This window comes from Oncorhynchus mykiss, chromosome 1 (assembly GCF_057628025.1).
Source record: "Oncorhynchus mykiss isolate SJ-2025 chromosome 1, ASM5762802v1, whole genome shotgun sequence".
In the NCBI taxonomy this organism is placed as follows: domain Eukaryota; kingdom Metazoa; phylum Chordata; class Actinopteri; order Salmoniformes; family Salmonidae; genus Oncorhynchus; species Oncorhynchus mykiss.
The window spans coordinates 51,840,850-51,856,405 of record NC_143022.1 but is presented as its reverse complement, the minus strand read 5'-3'; positions in this window follow the sequence as shown (position 1 = coordinate 51,856,405).

Sequence of the window (15,556 nt, the reverse complement as noted above, 5' to 3'; positions counted from 1 at the left end):
ACTAAACAAACCCCCATTTTGGTAGTCTATTGAGGCTAAACCACTGCAATGATAATGTGAAGTGGGTCTCCAAGGCCCAAATGACTCAGCGACAGCGAAGCTCCCAGCTCTGCATGTTTGTTTTAATGCACACAGCCAGCCTGTGAAGAGGGGCTCAATCTACTGCAGAGAAAATTACAAAGACCAATCAATACAAATGTGTCCTACAAAGTTAAATACCAGGTTGTCTGATAAACATCCACCTCTCCCTGCAGATAAATCCTGCCTCATGGAGGCAACCTGACTCAGAGTTTGGCTGCAGAGAGACAGGCTAGTGTATGACAATGACCATAGGAATTGGCAAGACAGCACAGCTAGATCTGTGTACAGGCTACAGATCGGGAGAGACTCACATCCAACTCTAATACAAGTAGTCAAAGATCAGAGCCTCTCAACTTGTCAAGAGGAACAAGACAGGGGTCTCTGATCTATTTATTAGCTATTGAAGAAAAATAGGGCGTTTGTACCTCACAAGAAGAGTGATTGTTACTACCACAATTTCTCTTACGATAATTAAACACAAATTACACCAGTGTCCATTCCCGGCTCCCTTTTGTAAAATTTTCCACAGAGATGCTGTATAATATTCTGTCATCCTTCACTCTTCTTTCCCATCGAATGGGTCTTAAATTGTTGTTTTAATTAACCGGCAGAGTTTTGAGAGGTTCCACAGGCACACAGAGGTCAAATCCAAAATTAATAGCCTTGGCTTTATTTCCGAACCGTGTTAAGTGTAGGTGTCATTCCCTTTTCATGCACTTTTCTCTCCATGTGTATTCTGACCTTGAATTTAAGCATGAGAATATCATGCTACTCACCTGCTATTCGTTTTCGGTGGTGTGTCTTGATAAGGTTTTGCGAACCTACCAGTTCCAAGTGGAAGAAGCATTTACTTTATTTTTTCAGATAGAAATAACACCATTCACCATACGTAATTTACAACTTGATAAGAACTACTGTATATAAGAACTAGGTAAATTAGTAATCCGTTTGGATAAGGAAATTGTAAATATATTGTAAATAATTTAGTCAGCCACCAATTGTGCAAGTTCTCCCACTTAAAAAGATGAGAGAGGCCTGTAATTTTCATCATAGGTACACTTCAACTATGACAGACAAAATGAGAAGAAAAAAAATCCAGAAAATCACATTGTAGGATTTTTTATGAATTTATTTGCTTTGCTGGAAACACTGACACTGAAACACTGGAATCACTGTCACAGTGATTTATTTAGAATTCAAGGCACACTTAACCAGCGTGGCTATCACCACATTCTGCAGCGATACACCATCCAATCTGGTTTGCACTTAGTCCCACTATCATTTGTTTTTCAACAGACTATTTGACCAAGAAGGAGATGACCTGGCATACACAATTGCCCGACCTCAACCCAATTAAGATGGTTTGGGATAAGTTGGACTGCAGGGTGAAGGAAAAGCGCTCAACATATGTGTTAACTCCTTCAAGACTGTTGGAAAAGCATTCCTCATAAAGCTGGTTGAGAGAATGCCAAGAGTATGCAAAGCTGTCATCAAGGCAAAGGGTGGCTACTTTGAAGGATCTAATTTGTTTAACACTTTTTTGGTTACTATATGTGTTATTTCATAGTTGTGATGTCTTCATTATTATTCCACAATGCAGAAAATAGTAAATATAAAGAAAAACCTTTGAATGAGTAGGTGTGTCCAAACCTTTGACTGGTGCTGTATTTTCTTATAATTGCTTGAGACAAATGTGAAACCAGTAAAATGACAGCAAACTGAAGCATATCAACACATCAACTTTCCCAAAGTAAAGTTGCTGAAATGCTGTGACATTATGTAGAATTGTAATTGTACGGCCTTTTAACTTGTAGGAATGGGCACTCTCGAATATCTTAATTATAGGCTATGCAAACTTTCTCTGTTTCCTATTTCAATCATGTTAAATATGCCACTATTGGTATCGACCGTCAGTAGGCCTAATAACACATTTTCAACTGACATTTTTGTGTTAGTTCCGCTTCAGTTGGTGTAGACTACATTCATATTCCATTTAAATACATTGTTTTGTTAACCTTCATTGCTTCCTCTGTAAACGCCATCCTGTGGTGGTTGCTGAGGATTATTAGTAACAGTTGATAATATAAAAAAAAAAAACATGGATGCTAATTACATCGTTAAGGGCGGTGCGCAGACTAAGCCGTAACAGTTGATCCCTAAGATTCTGCACCTGATCTCTCAATATATTCTTTTGAGTCTGTCGACAAAATTAAAACCAAAAGGTGCACTGTATTTAAAGGGATCGCTTAAGATAAATGTACTGAAAACGCTATTGAATGAAAAGTCCACGAGAAATTCTGTTGGCCAGAAGTGGCAAGGTTGTCAGACGTTGAATTATATTTATTCAGCACACAAGAGAACCATGCCTGTTACAGTGCCTTTCGAAAGTATTCAGACCCCTTGATTTTTTCCACATTTTGTTACGTTACAGCGTTATTCTAAAATTAATTCAATCATTTTCTTTCCTCATTAATCTACACACAATACCACATAATGACAAAGTGAAAACAAGTTTTAGATATTTTTGCAAATGTATTAAATATAAAAAATGGAAATATCACATTTACATAAATATTCAGACCGTTTACTCAGTACTTTGTTGAAGTTCCTTTGGCAGCGATTACAGAAACATCTCACGGATGATCAATGGAAACAGGATGCACCTGAAATCAATTTCGAGTCTCATAACAAGGGGTCTGAATACTTATGTAAATAATGTATTTCCGTTTATTTTTAATACATTGGCGAAAATGTCTAGAACATATTTTTGCTTTGTCATTATGGAGTATTGTTTATAAACTCCTGATTTTTTTATTTAATTAATGTTTTAATAAGAATGTAACGTAACAAAATGTGGAAAAAGTCAAGGGGTCTGAATACTTTCTGAAGGAACTGTACCTTGATAAGGTGTCTGAGAATGCCAACTACTTCGAAGTGCATCATTTCCTTAGTCGGAATCGGGCCCCAAGTGAACAGAAAGCCAATTTCACATTTCATCTATCGCTAAACTCCAGGCTTCGATTGATGTAAAAACATGTTTTTAAAGGTTTGGTGGTTTCAAAGGAAAACAATATATTTTTTGTTGAAATTCAAAGAAGACTCCACGGAAATGATATACAGCCAATTATGTCTTGAAGGTTTTCTTCGATCTATAGCCGTGTGTGTGTGTGTGTGTGTGTGTGTGTGTGTGTGTGTGTGTGTGTGTGTGTGTGTGTGTGTGTGTGTGTGTGTGTGTGTGTGTGTGTGTGTGTGTGTGTTGGGGGCAGAGAGGGAGCCGAGGCGAGGCAGAGGGGTGGCAGGGTGTTGGCGCCTCAAAAAGCATCAATAAAGACTTGAGCAGTAAGCTCTCCTGGGTGTGAGATTGGCACTATTGATTTGTCTCTCAGAAGATAACATTTTCCGTTCTGGACTTATCGTATTGACATCTTTTAAAATATCAGACATTTACATACCCTTATTCGTCTCTTTCAGTGTTGTTTTTGCTGTATGCCTGCAGGATCATATTGACACGTTTTGAAGTATTTTCCTCAAACCCTCAGAGAGAACAAAAACAAAATGCTTGTTTGTAAATTATTAATGCAGTAGAAGACACATCATGAAGTATTAATTGTCTAATCATTAAATTAATGAGAAGATATCAGTAACTACACCCGTATAGGGATTCTGCATTACAGACCACAAACATGGTGGATGGGTGTGCTAACTGAGGTGAAATACGCTGGCCAGTGTATTGATTGAGATCATGTGATTCTGCCTCCTTCCCAGAGGACCTTGCTTATTTACAGTCTGTATCCGTCCGTATCGATTGAGGAATGCTGGAGGTTGGTTGAATGGTAGCCAGGCCAATACAGCATGGCAACCAAAGACTTAGACTGCTGCCGTGGCCGAAGGCTCTAACCATTGGATCTCTGACCCTGTTTGACATTCAACTAGGTTTTACTGCTGGTCATAACTTTTCACTCAATATCCTAGAATGGCAACGCTGAGTGGACAAAATGTTAGGATGCTGGCCCATACTGACTCCATCGCTTCCCACAATTGTGCCAAGTTGGCTGGGTGTCCTTTGGGTGGTGGACCGTTCTTGATAGACGAGGGAAACTGTTGAGTGTGAAAAACCCAGCAGCGTTACAGTTCTTGACACAAACTGGTGCGCCTGGCACCCATACCATGTTCAAAGGCATTTCAATATTTTGTCTTGCACATTTACCCTCTAATGGCACACAAACAATCCATGTCTCAATTTTCTCAAGGCTTAAAAATCATTCTTTAACCTGTCTGCTCCTTTCATCTACACTGCTTGAAGTGTATTTAAGTGACATCAATAAGGGATCATAGCTTTCACCTGGATTCACCGGGTCAGTCTATGTCATGGAAAGGTTTTTTTGTATACTCAGTGTTCCCCTCAATGCTGAGAGCTAAGATGTAATGTCCCGTTGAAAATAGTAATATTTCCTGTGTAGCCCGACAAGGCCCAAATCCCCATCATTCACATGAGAAAGAGACAAAGATATTGGGGACGTAGGTCTGGGTGCCTCTGTATACTGTTCCTTTAGTCCATGTGGGAAAGGACAGTGTGGAGTGCAATAGAGATTGCATCATCTGTGGATCTGTTGGGGCGGTATGGAATTTGGAGTGGGTCTACGGTTTCCGAGATAATGGTGTTGATGTGAGCCATGCCCAGCTTTTCAAAGCACTTGACTACTGACCTGAGTGCTCCGGATCGGTAGTCATTTAGGGAGGTTATCGTAGTGTTCTTGGACACAGGGACTATGGAGGTTTGCTTCAAACCTGTTGATATTACAGACTCAGACAGGGACAAGTTGAAAATGTCAGTGAAGACACTTGCCAGTCAGTGCATGCTGTCTGTCCAACATCACTACTCTGGACGGCTCTGACTTAGAATATGTGGACAACTACAAATACGTAGGTGTCTGGTTAGACTGTAAACTCTCCTTCCAGACTCACATCAACCATCTCCAATCCAAAGTTAAATCTAGAATTGGTTTCCTTTGTCACAACAAAGCATCCTTCACTCATGCTGCCAAACATACCCTTGTAAAACTGACCATCCTACCAATCCTCGACTTCGGCGATGTCATTTACAACATAGCCTCCAATACCCTACTCAATAAATTGGATGCAGTCTATCACAGTGCCATCCGTTTTGTCACCAAAGCCCCATATACTACCCACCACTGCGACCTGTACACTCTCATTGGCTGGCCCTCATACTCGTCGCCAAACCCACTGGCTCCAGGTCATCTACAAGACCCTGCTAGGTAAAGTCACCCCTTATCTCACCTCGCTGGTCACCATAGCAGCACCCACCTGTAGCACGCGCTCCAGCAGGTATATCTCTCTGGTCACCCCCAAAACCAATTCTTACTTTGGCCGCCTTTCCTTCCAGTTCTCTGCTGCCAATGACTGGAACAAACTACAAAAATCTCTGAAACTGGAAACACTTATCTCCCTCACTAGCTTTAAGCACCAGCTGTCAGAGCAGCTCACAGATTACTGCACCTGTACATAGCCCATCTATAATTTAGCCCAAACAACTACCTCTTTCCCTACCTTTTTATTTATTTATTTATTTATTTTGCTCCGTTGCACCCCATTATTTCTCTCTACTTTGCACATTCTTCCACTGAAAATCAACCATTCCAGTGTTTTACTTGGTCACCATGGCCTTTTTTTTGCCTTTACCTCCCTTATCCCACCTCACTTGCTCACATTGTATGTAGACTTATTTTTCTACTGTATTATTGACTGTATGTTTGTTTTACTCCATGTGTAACTCTGTGTTGTTGTATGTGTCGCAATTGTAAATGAGAACTTGTTCTCAACTTGCCTACCTGGTTAAATAAAGGTGAAATAAATCAATAAAAAAGGCTACACTTTCTGGTAAATCGGTTTTACTTCTATCAGCACCAGAGAGCGTAAACAGCTGATGTTCTCGTGCATGCTTCAGTGTTGTATGGCCAGGCAAGACTCCAACACCATCATTAAGTTTGCAGATGACACAACAGTGGTAGGCCTGATCACCAATAACGATAAGGCAGCCTATAGCAGGTCTGGGCAATTCCAGTCATTGGGGACCTGATTGGTGTCACACTTTTCCCCTGTCCCTAGCAAACACACCTTTAAACTAATTCCATTTTTAATTGAAGATCATGATTAGCTGATAATTGGAGTCAGGTGTGCTAGCTGGGGCTGGGGAAAAAGTATGACACCCAACAGGTCTACGAGGACTGGAGTTGCCCAGACCTGGCCTTTAGGGAGGAGGCTAGGACAACAACCTCTCCCTGAACGTGATCAAGACAAAGGAGATGATTGTGAACTACAGGAAAAGGAAGACCGAACGAGCCCCCATTCTCATTGATGGGGCTGTAATGGAGCAAATTGAGAGCTTCAAGTTACTTGATGCCCACATCACCAACAATCTATCATGGTCCAAACACACCAAGACAGTCGTGAAGTGGGCACAATAAAGCCTATTCCCCTTCAGGAGACTGAAAAGATTTGGTATGGGTCCTCAGATCCTTTCTACAGTTGCACCATCGAGAGCATATTGACGGGTTCAATGAGAATGGGGGCTTGTTCTGCCTGGTATGGCAACTGCTCGGCCTCCAACCACAAGGCACTACAGAGGGTAATGCGTACGACCTCAGTACATCACTGGGGCCAAGCTTCCTGCCATCCAGGACCTCTATACCAGGCGTTGTCAGAGGAAGGCCCTAAAAATTGTCAAAGACTCCCGCCACCCTAGTCATAGACTGTTCTCTCTGCTACCGCACGGCAAGCGGTAACGGATTGCCAAGTCTAGGTCCAAAAGGCTTCTTAACAGCTTCTACCCCCAAGCCATAAGACTCCTGAACAGCTAATCAAATGGCTACCCAGACTATTTGCATAGTCCTCTTTTACGGTGCTGCTACTCTCTGTTAATTATCTATGCATAGTCACTTTAACTCTACCTACATGTACATATTACCTCAACCAGTGTACCGGTACCCCCTGTATATAGCCCCGCCACTGTTATTTTACTGTATTTGTCATTTACATTTGTTACTTAACACTTATTTTTCTTAACTGCATTGTTACTTAAATAAGCATTTCACTGTTGTACTGTTGTATACTTCTGCAATACTTTGGAAAGTGCTGGTGAATGCTTAGCAAACTTATGCCTGACACGAAAGTTAAATTCAGTAGTCCCTCTGCTTAGGACTCTTACCGTATGTAATTTGGAGCCCTCTACTGGTTTCTTTTCATGTTTAATTAGTTGTAGCTTGACATCACATCTACGATGTTTGACTTGAAGACAAGATGAGACAGGAGACCAGAGGTCTCAAAGCTATAGCCAATTAAAAGCTCTCTGAGCAGATATGTGTGAGGTAACCCTGCAATGAAAATATGGAACTGAGAAATTGTGCTAGTCTAGAGATGCTGTTACAAGTCAATTAAGACCTGTTTCATTAGAGGCAGTCAGGAGAGTTTAACATTTATGTATTTGAGGTTGTTAGCTGCAGAGCATGAAGTTGAGTCACTGACTGTGAAGCTGCAGGCTCTCTCTATCTCTCTCAGTAAATCATCAGCTGCCAAAGCAAGAGGCCTTTGTAGGCTCCCTCATCAGGGCTCCCTTCCTGCACACACACATTTACAATCCCTGCATACACACACTCATTCTCACTCACACACCAGTGGAGGCTCCTCAGCAAATCTCATAAAACATTTTTTTAAGTTATCCTTTTTAGATGATAAAACCATAATAAACATATTCAGTTCACGAAACAATTGATTAAACACACTGTTTTGCAATGAAGGTCTACAGTGTACTCTGAGGTAGCATCATGGTGTAGCCGGAGAACAGCTAGTTTCCATCCTCTGGGTACATTGACTTCAATAAATAACCTAGGACGCTCATTGTCCTCACCACATTCCATAGACTTACATAGTAATTATGACAACTTTCCGAGGACGTCCTCCAACCTATCAGAGTTCATGCAGCATGAACTGACGTTGTCCACCAAATCAAAGGATCAGAGAATTAATATACTACTGAAAGCATAAGCTACAGCTAGCTAGCAATGCAGTGCATAAAATGTGATGAGTAGTTGACTTAGAAAGAGAGAAAGACAATAAAAATGATGGAGAAGCAAGAGAGAGCTAGTTTGTTGTAACTGCTAAACTGCTTGCTGTACATTGTACTGCATGATTGTTGCAGGTTTATTAACACATTAGTTCTAGTAGCTATGGTGACAACAATGTTGGACAGAGTTTCCCAAACTCGGTCCTCTAAGGGTTGCGCATGTCGGTTTTGCCCTAGCACTACACAGCCGATTCAAATTATCAAAGCTTGATGATTAGTTGATTACTTGGGTGATCAAGAGATGTATTCATTCAGAGGATTCTGTTAAGGTTTCTTAAACGGAAGCAAAGGGAACACAATGCTGATAAACATCCCTGAACTTATCCAATAGAAACTTTCGTTTGCAACTGTTTGGACTAATGATTACACCCGTGTTCAGCTAGATGCAGGTAAGAGTGTGCAAGGCGGTATTGAATGTATCACTGTCTGTCACCTTTTATTACTCAAATGTCTCTCGGCCTGTGTACCTCAACTGTAAACTTTAATTCATGGACTAGGTTGAAGCATCCTCATGATGGGTATAGGGAAAATGTGTGTATCATGTACTAGACCAGGGGTTCTTAACATTTTCAGCCTGGGAACCAAATTAGAAATTCTGTGTTTTCTTGGGACCCAAGCTTAGGAAAATATGCAACATTACATACATATTGGTACATTTCATTGCCCTTATGACAAAAACAAATGCAATATAGACAAAAACAAATAACTGTCATGGATCCCTCTGAAACGTTCATTGCCCCTATTCCCACTGATTGTATTTGTATATATCCTTCATCTTGTTCAACTGTTGCCATGCACCTGCAAATTAGATTGCTCAGATGTGCGAGTGCCTTTTGAAAATGTGTATATATGTGCCCTTTGTTCACCATGGTGCGGTCGATTATTGTTACAATGTCCGTTGGTGCGTGTGTGTACCTATGCTGTGTGTTTTGGCTTTCATGCTGTTGTGGAGTGCGCAGATGATCTCGTCTTTAATCATTGTGCGCTTGTGTTATTTATTCGAGGTACTCCTCGTTCTTTTGTTTGGGTTTCAACCCTGTGTGTTGTAAACGTTTGTTTGGTCTTCGTCCCAGTGCCCTTACAAGGCACGCCGTAATTTGGTGTAATAAAAACCCATATTACCCATTCCTGCGCCTGCCTCCTGATCCATCATGCCAACGTGACAATAACAATGAAATTAAATATTCACATACACCTTAGCCAAATACATTTAAACTCAGATTCACAATTCCTGACATTTTATCCTAGTAAAAATTCCATGTCTTAGGTCAGTTAGGATCACCACATTATTTTAAGCATGTGAAATGTTAGAATAATAGTAGAGAAAATGATTTATTTCAGCTTTAATTAATTTCCCAGTGGGTCAGAAGTTTACATACAGGCAATTAGTATTTGGTAGCATTGCCTTTGAATTGCTTAACTTGGGTCAAACGTTTCAGGTAGCCTTCCACAAGCTTCAAACAATAAGTTGGGTGAATGTCGGCCCATTCCTCCTGACAGAACTGGTGTAATTGAGTCAGGTTTGTAGGCCTCCTTGCTCGCACACAGTTTTTCAGTTCTGACCACACATTTCCTATGGGATTGAGATCAGGGCTTTGTGATGGTCACTCCAATACCTTGACTTTGTTGTCCTTAAGCCATTTTGCCACAACTTTGGAAGTATGCTTGGGTTCATTGTCCATTTGGAAGACCAATTTGCGACAAAGCTTTAATTTCCTGACTGATGTCTTGAGATGTTGCTTCAATATATCCACACAATTGTCCTGCCTCATGATGCCATCTATTTTGTGAAGTGCACCAGTCCCTCCTGCAGCAAAACACCCCCACAACATGATGCTGCTACCCCCGTGCTTCACGGTTGGGATGGTGTTCTTCGGCTTGCAAGCCTCACCCATTTTCCTCCAAACATAACAATGGTCATTAAGGCCAAACATTTCTATTTTTGTTTCATCAGATCAGAGGACAATTCTCCAAAAAGTACGATATTTGTCCCCAAACCGTAGTCTAGCTTTTTTATGGCGGTTTTGGAGCTGTGGCTTCATCCTTGCTGAGCGGCCTTTCAGGTTAGGTCGATATAGGATGTGTTTAACTGTAGATATAGATATTTTTGTACCTGTTTCCTCCAGCATCTTCACAAGGTCCTTTGCTGTTGTTCTGGGATTAATTTTCACTTTTTGTACCAAAGTACGTTCATCTCTAGGAGACAGAGCATGTCTCCTTCCTGAGCGGTATGACGACTGCGTGGTCCCATGGTGTTTATACTTGCGTACTATTGTTTGTACAAATGAACGTGGTACCTTCAGGCATTTGAAAATTGCTCCCAAGGATGAACCAGACTTGTGGAGGTCTATAATTTGTTTTGAGGTCTTTTCCCATGATATCAAGCAAAGAGGCACTGAGTTTGAAGGTAGGCCTTGAAATACATTCACAGGTACACCTCCAATTGACTCAAATGATGTCAATTAGCCTATCAGAAGCTTCTAAAGCCATGACATCATTTTCTGGAATTTTCCAAGCTGTTTAAAGGCACAGTCAACTTAATGTATGTAAACTTCTGACCCACTGGAATTGTGATAGTGAATTATGTGAAATAATCTGTCTGTAAACAATTGTTGGAAAGATTACTTGTGTCATGCACAAAGTAGATGTCCTAACCAACTTACCAAAACTATAGTTTGTTAACAAGAAATTTGTGGAGTGGTTGAAAAAAACAGGTTTAATGACTCCAACCTAAGTGCATGTAAACTTCCGACTTACACTTTAAATATTTATTTTCCCCATTAAAAACACTTACATATCTGTCTAGGTTGGAACTGTTGCTGTAAAAATACAATACATCATTTTCATTCTGAACTGATTGATCACATCACCCAGATAAATATCAGAAAACACACACAGGCTTCTTGATAGTGTCAGGCCTACTGTACATCTTACTGTAGAAAGAAAGTCTAAGTTGGAACTGTTGTTGTTAAAATACAATACCAGAAACGCACACACAGTCCTAATGAGAGCATGTCTATTCTGGGCTCTGTTTTTGACAATGCAACACTGAGGTCATTCTCGGCCTTGAAACTGTTTCTGTACTTGTTTTTTAAGTACATAGGTATGTGGTGCCAAATTAGACCAGAACATCTACTGCTTTCTCAGTCAGGCAGGAGACCGCTTCCTGCTGTAGATGAGCAACCCAGAACTGTGAGTGTGTTTGCCTCAAAAAACATCTTGCTTCAATCGGTTTATTCCAGTTAAGAATAAAAAATATTGAATTTTAACAGCAACAGTTCCATGCTAGATGAGTTTAACAATAATTTCTACAGTAAGATGTACAGCAGGCCTGATCATTTTTTTTTACCTCTTTTTCTCGCCAATTTTGTGGTATCCAATTGGTATTTACAGTCTTGTCTCATCGCTGCAACTCCTGGACTCGGGAAAGGCAAAGGTCGAGAGCTGTGCGTCCTCTGAAACACAACCCAACCAAGCCGCACTGCTTCTTGACACAATGTCCACTTAACCTGGAAGCCAGCCGCACCGATGTATCGGAGGAAACACCATACACCTGGCGACTATGTCCAGGCCCGCCACATTAGTCGCTAGTGCGCGATGGGACAAGGATATCCCTTCTGGCCAAACCCTCCCCTAACCCGGACGGCAGTGGGCCAATTGTGCGCCGCCCCATGGGACTCCCAGTCGCAGCCGGCTGTGACAGACGTTTGGTCAGGACGTGTTGTTTTATTAATTTGTTTGTAATGAGAGACTAAGCACATATTACTAACACTTCCCCACACAAAACACATTGTGGGCTCTCCTCGTTATAAGTTTGTATGAAAGAGAGAGAAACTCATCGCTGAATATGCGTTTCATGACAATTGAGCTCAGTCAGAACTTGTGGCTAGCACGAGTCCATTTCACGACAGCGGTGAGTGATGGCGAGTGGGAATAACATGTCAACTGCTTGAACGACGTTGCTGCATTGTGTGTGGTGAGGTTAGAACTCCAAGAAAGGACGATAAGCCCAAAGTGTGCGGTGTTGTAATGTTCCCTAAAAGAGGAGTATATAATTGGTGCAAGGGCTAAAACTGCTCCATTACACATAACAGATACAGTATATGCAAAGCAGGTGAATCTAAAAAATTCTATACACATTAGAGGTCGACCGATTATGATTTTTCAACGCCGATACCAATTATTGGAGGATCAAAAAACCGATACCGATTAATCAGACGATTTTATTTATATATATATTTGTAATAACAACAATACTCAATGAACACTTATTTTAACTTAATATAATACATAAATAAAATCTATTTAATCTGGAATAAATGTTTAAATAAAGCAAAAACACAGTGTTGGAGAAGAAAGTAAAAGTGCCATGTAAAAAAGCTAACGTTTAAGTTCCTTGTTCAGAACATATGAAAGCGGGTGGTTCAATATTCCCAGTTCTTCAATATTCCAAGTTTGACGTTTTAGGTCGTAGTTATAGAAATTATGCCGCGTCGACTATTTCTCTCTATACCATTTGTATTTCAAATTCCTTGACTATTGGATGATCTAATAAGCACTTTAGTGTTGATAGGCTTGAAGTCATAAACAGCTCTGTGATCAAGCATTGCTAAGAGCTGCTGGCAAACTCAGGAAAGTGCTGTTTGAATTGTGACGACCCTCCCACTCTGTCTGCCGAATTCTTTCTCTTTGCTCTTGTTTTCCTTAATAGGATGTCGGTGGACGAAGCCAGGAGGGTCGTCAGTGAAATGGGACACACCTGGGCTCGGGTGTGTCCCAGGATAAATGCACTTATTCCCCATTCATTGAGGAGACTCTCTCAATGCAAACAGACAGATTTTGGTTGTGGCATTTTTGTGGCTATTTGGTTTGTTTGCGTTGGCTCCTTTCAACACCCCTCATTATCACATGTATACAAGCAACCACTCACTTACACAACTGACTATGCACACACCATTGCTAATTGTATTTACTTTACTTCAGTTAATAAATATATTTTGTTATTCTTTATCGCCACGTTGTCTCCCTTTTTGTTACAGGCTTCGAGCCGGTTCGTGACAGAATGAATGCTTACAAGCCTGCTGCCACCTACCACCGCTCAGTCAGACTGCTCTATCAAATCATAGACTTAATTATAATATAAGAAACGCAGAAATACTTGCCATTGGTCATTAATATGATCAAATCCAGAAATCATCATTTCGAAAACAAAACGTTTATTCTTTCAGTGTAATACGGAACCGTTCTGTATTTTATCAAACGGGCGGCAACCCTAAGTCTAAATATTGCTGTTACATTGCACAACCTTCAATGTTATGTCATAATTATGTAAAATCCTGGCAAATTAGTTCGCAATGAGCCAGGCAGCCCAAACCCTGACTCTACGTGCAATGAACACAAGAGAAGACACACAATTTCACTAGGTAATATTGCCTGCTAACATGAATTTATTTTAACTAAATATGCAGGTTTAAAAATATATACTTCTGTGTATTGATTTTATGGTTAGGTACATTCGTGCAACGATTGTGCTTTTCTTAAATCATTCCCTGTTTGGCAAAGTAGGCTGTGATTAGATGATAAAATTAACAGGCAACGCTTTGATTATATGCAATGCAGGACAAGCTAGTTAACCTAGTAATATCATCAACCATGTGTAGTTAACTAGAGATCATGTGAGGATTGATTGTTTTTCATAAGATAAGTTTAATGCTAGCTAGCAACTTACCTTGGCTCCTTGCTGCACTCGCGTAAGGGAGTCAGCCTGCTACGCAGTCTCCTCGTGGATTGCAATGTAATTGGCCATAATCACCGTCCAAAAATGCTGATTACCGATTGTTATGAAAACTTGAAATCGGCCCTAATTAATCGGCCAACCTCTATCAATCATCAAATCAAATGTATTTATAAAGCTATTTTTTTTACATCAGCAGATGTCACAAAGTGCTTAAACAGAAACACAGGCTAAAACCCCAAACAGCAAGCTATGCAGATATACAGTAGAAGCACAGTGGCTAGGAAAAACACCATAAAAAAAGCAGGAACCTAGGAAGAAACCTAGAGAGGAACCAGGATCTGAGGGGTGGCCAGTCATATTCTGGCTGTGTCGGTTGGAGATTACAAACACATATACACTGCTCAAAAAAATAAAGGGAACACTTAAACAACACAATGTAACTCCAAGTCAATCACACTTCTGTGAAATCAAACTGTCCACTTAGGAAGCAACACTGATTGACAATATATTTCACATGCTGTTGTGCAAATGGAATAGACAACAGGTGGAAATTATAGGCAATTAGAAAGACACCCCCAATAAAGGAGTGGTTCTGCAGGTGGTGACCACAGACTACTTCTCAGTTCCTATGCTTCCTGGCTGATGTTTTGGTCACTTTTGAATGCTGGCGGTGCTTTCACTCTAGTGGTAGCATGAGACGGAGTCTACAACCCACACAAGTGGCTCAGGTAATGCAGCTCATCGAGGATGGCACATCAATGCGAGCTGTGGCAAAAAGGTTTGCTGTGTCTGTCAGCGTAGTGTCCAGAGCATGGAGGCGCTACCAGGAGACAGGCCAGTACATCAGGAGACGTGGAGGAGGCCATAGGTGGGCAACAACCCAGCTGCAGGACCGCTACCTCCGCCTTTGTGCAAGGAGGAGCAGGAGGAGCACTGCCAGAGCCCTGCAAAATGACCTCCAGCAGGCCACAAATGTGCATGTGTCTGCTCAAACGATCAGAAACAGACTCCATGAGGGTGGTAAGAGGGCCTGACGTCCACAGGTGGGGGTTGTGCTTACAGCCCAACACCGTGCAGGACGTTTGGCATTTGCCAGAGAACACCAAGATTGGCAAATTCGCCACTGGCGCCCTGTGCTCTTCACAGATGAAAGCAGGTTCACACTGAGCACGTGACAGACGTGACAGAGTCTGGAGACGCTGTGGAGAACGTTCTGCTGCCTGCAACATCCTCCAGCATGACCGGTTTGGCGGTGGGTCAGTCATGGTGTGGGGTGGCATTTCTTTGGGGGGCCGCACAGCTCTCCATGTGCTCGCCAGAGGTAGCCTGACTGCCATTAGGTACCGAGATGAGATCCCCAGACCCCTTGTGAGACCATATGTTGACCCTGGGTTCCTCCTAATGCTAGACAATGCTAGACTTCATGTGGCTGGAGTGTGTCAGCAGTTCCTGCAAGAGGAAGGCATTGATGCTATGGACTGGCCTGCCCGTTCCCCAGACCTGAATCCAATTGAGCACATCTGGGACATCATGTCTCGCTCCATTGCACCACAGACTGTCCAGGAGTTGGCAGATGCTTTAGTCCAGGTCTGGGA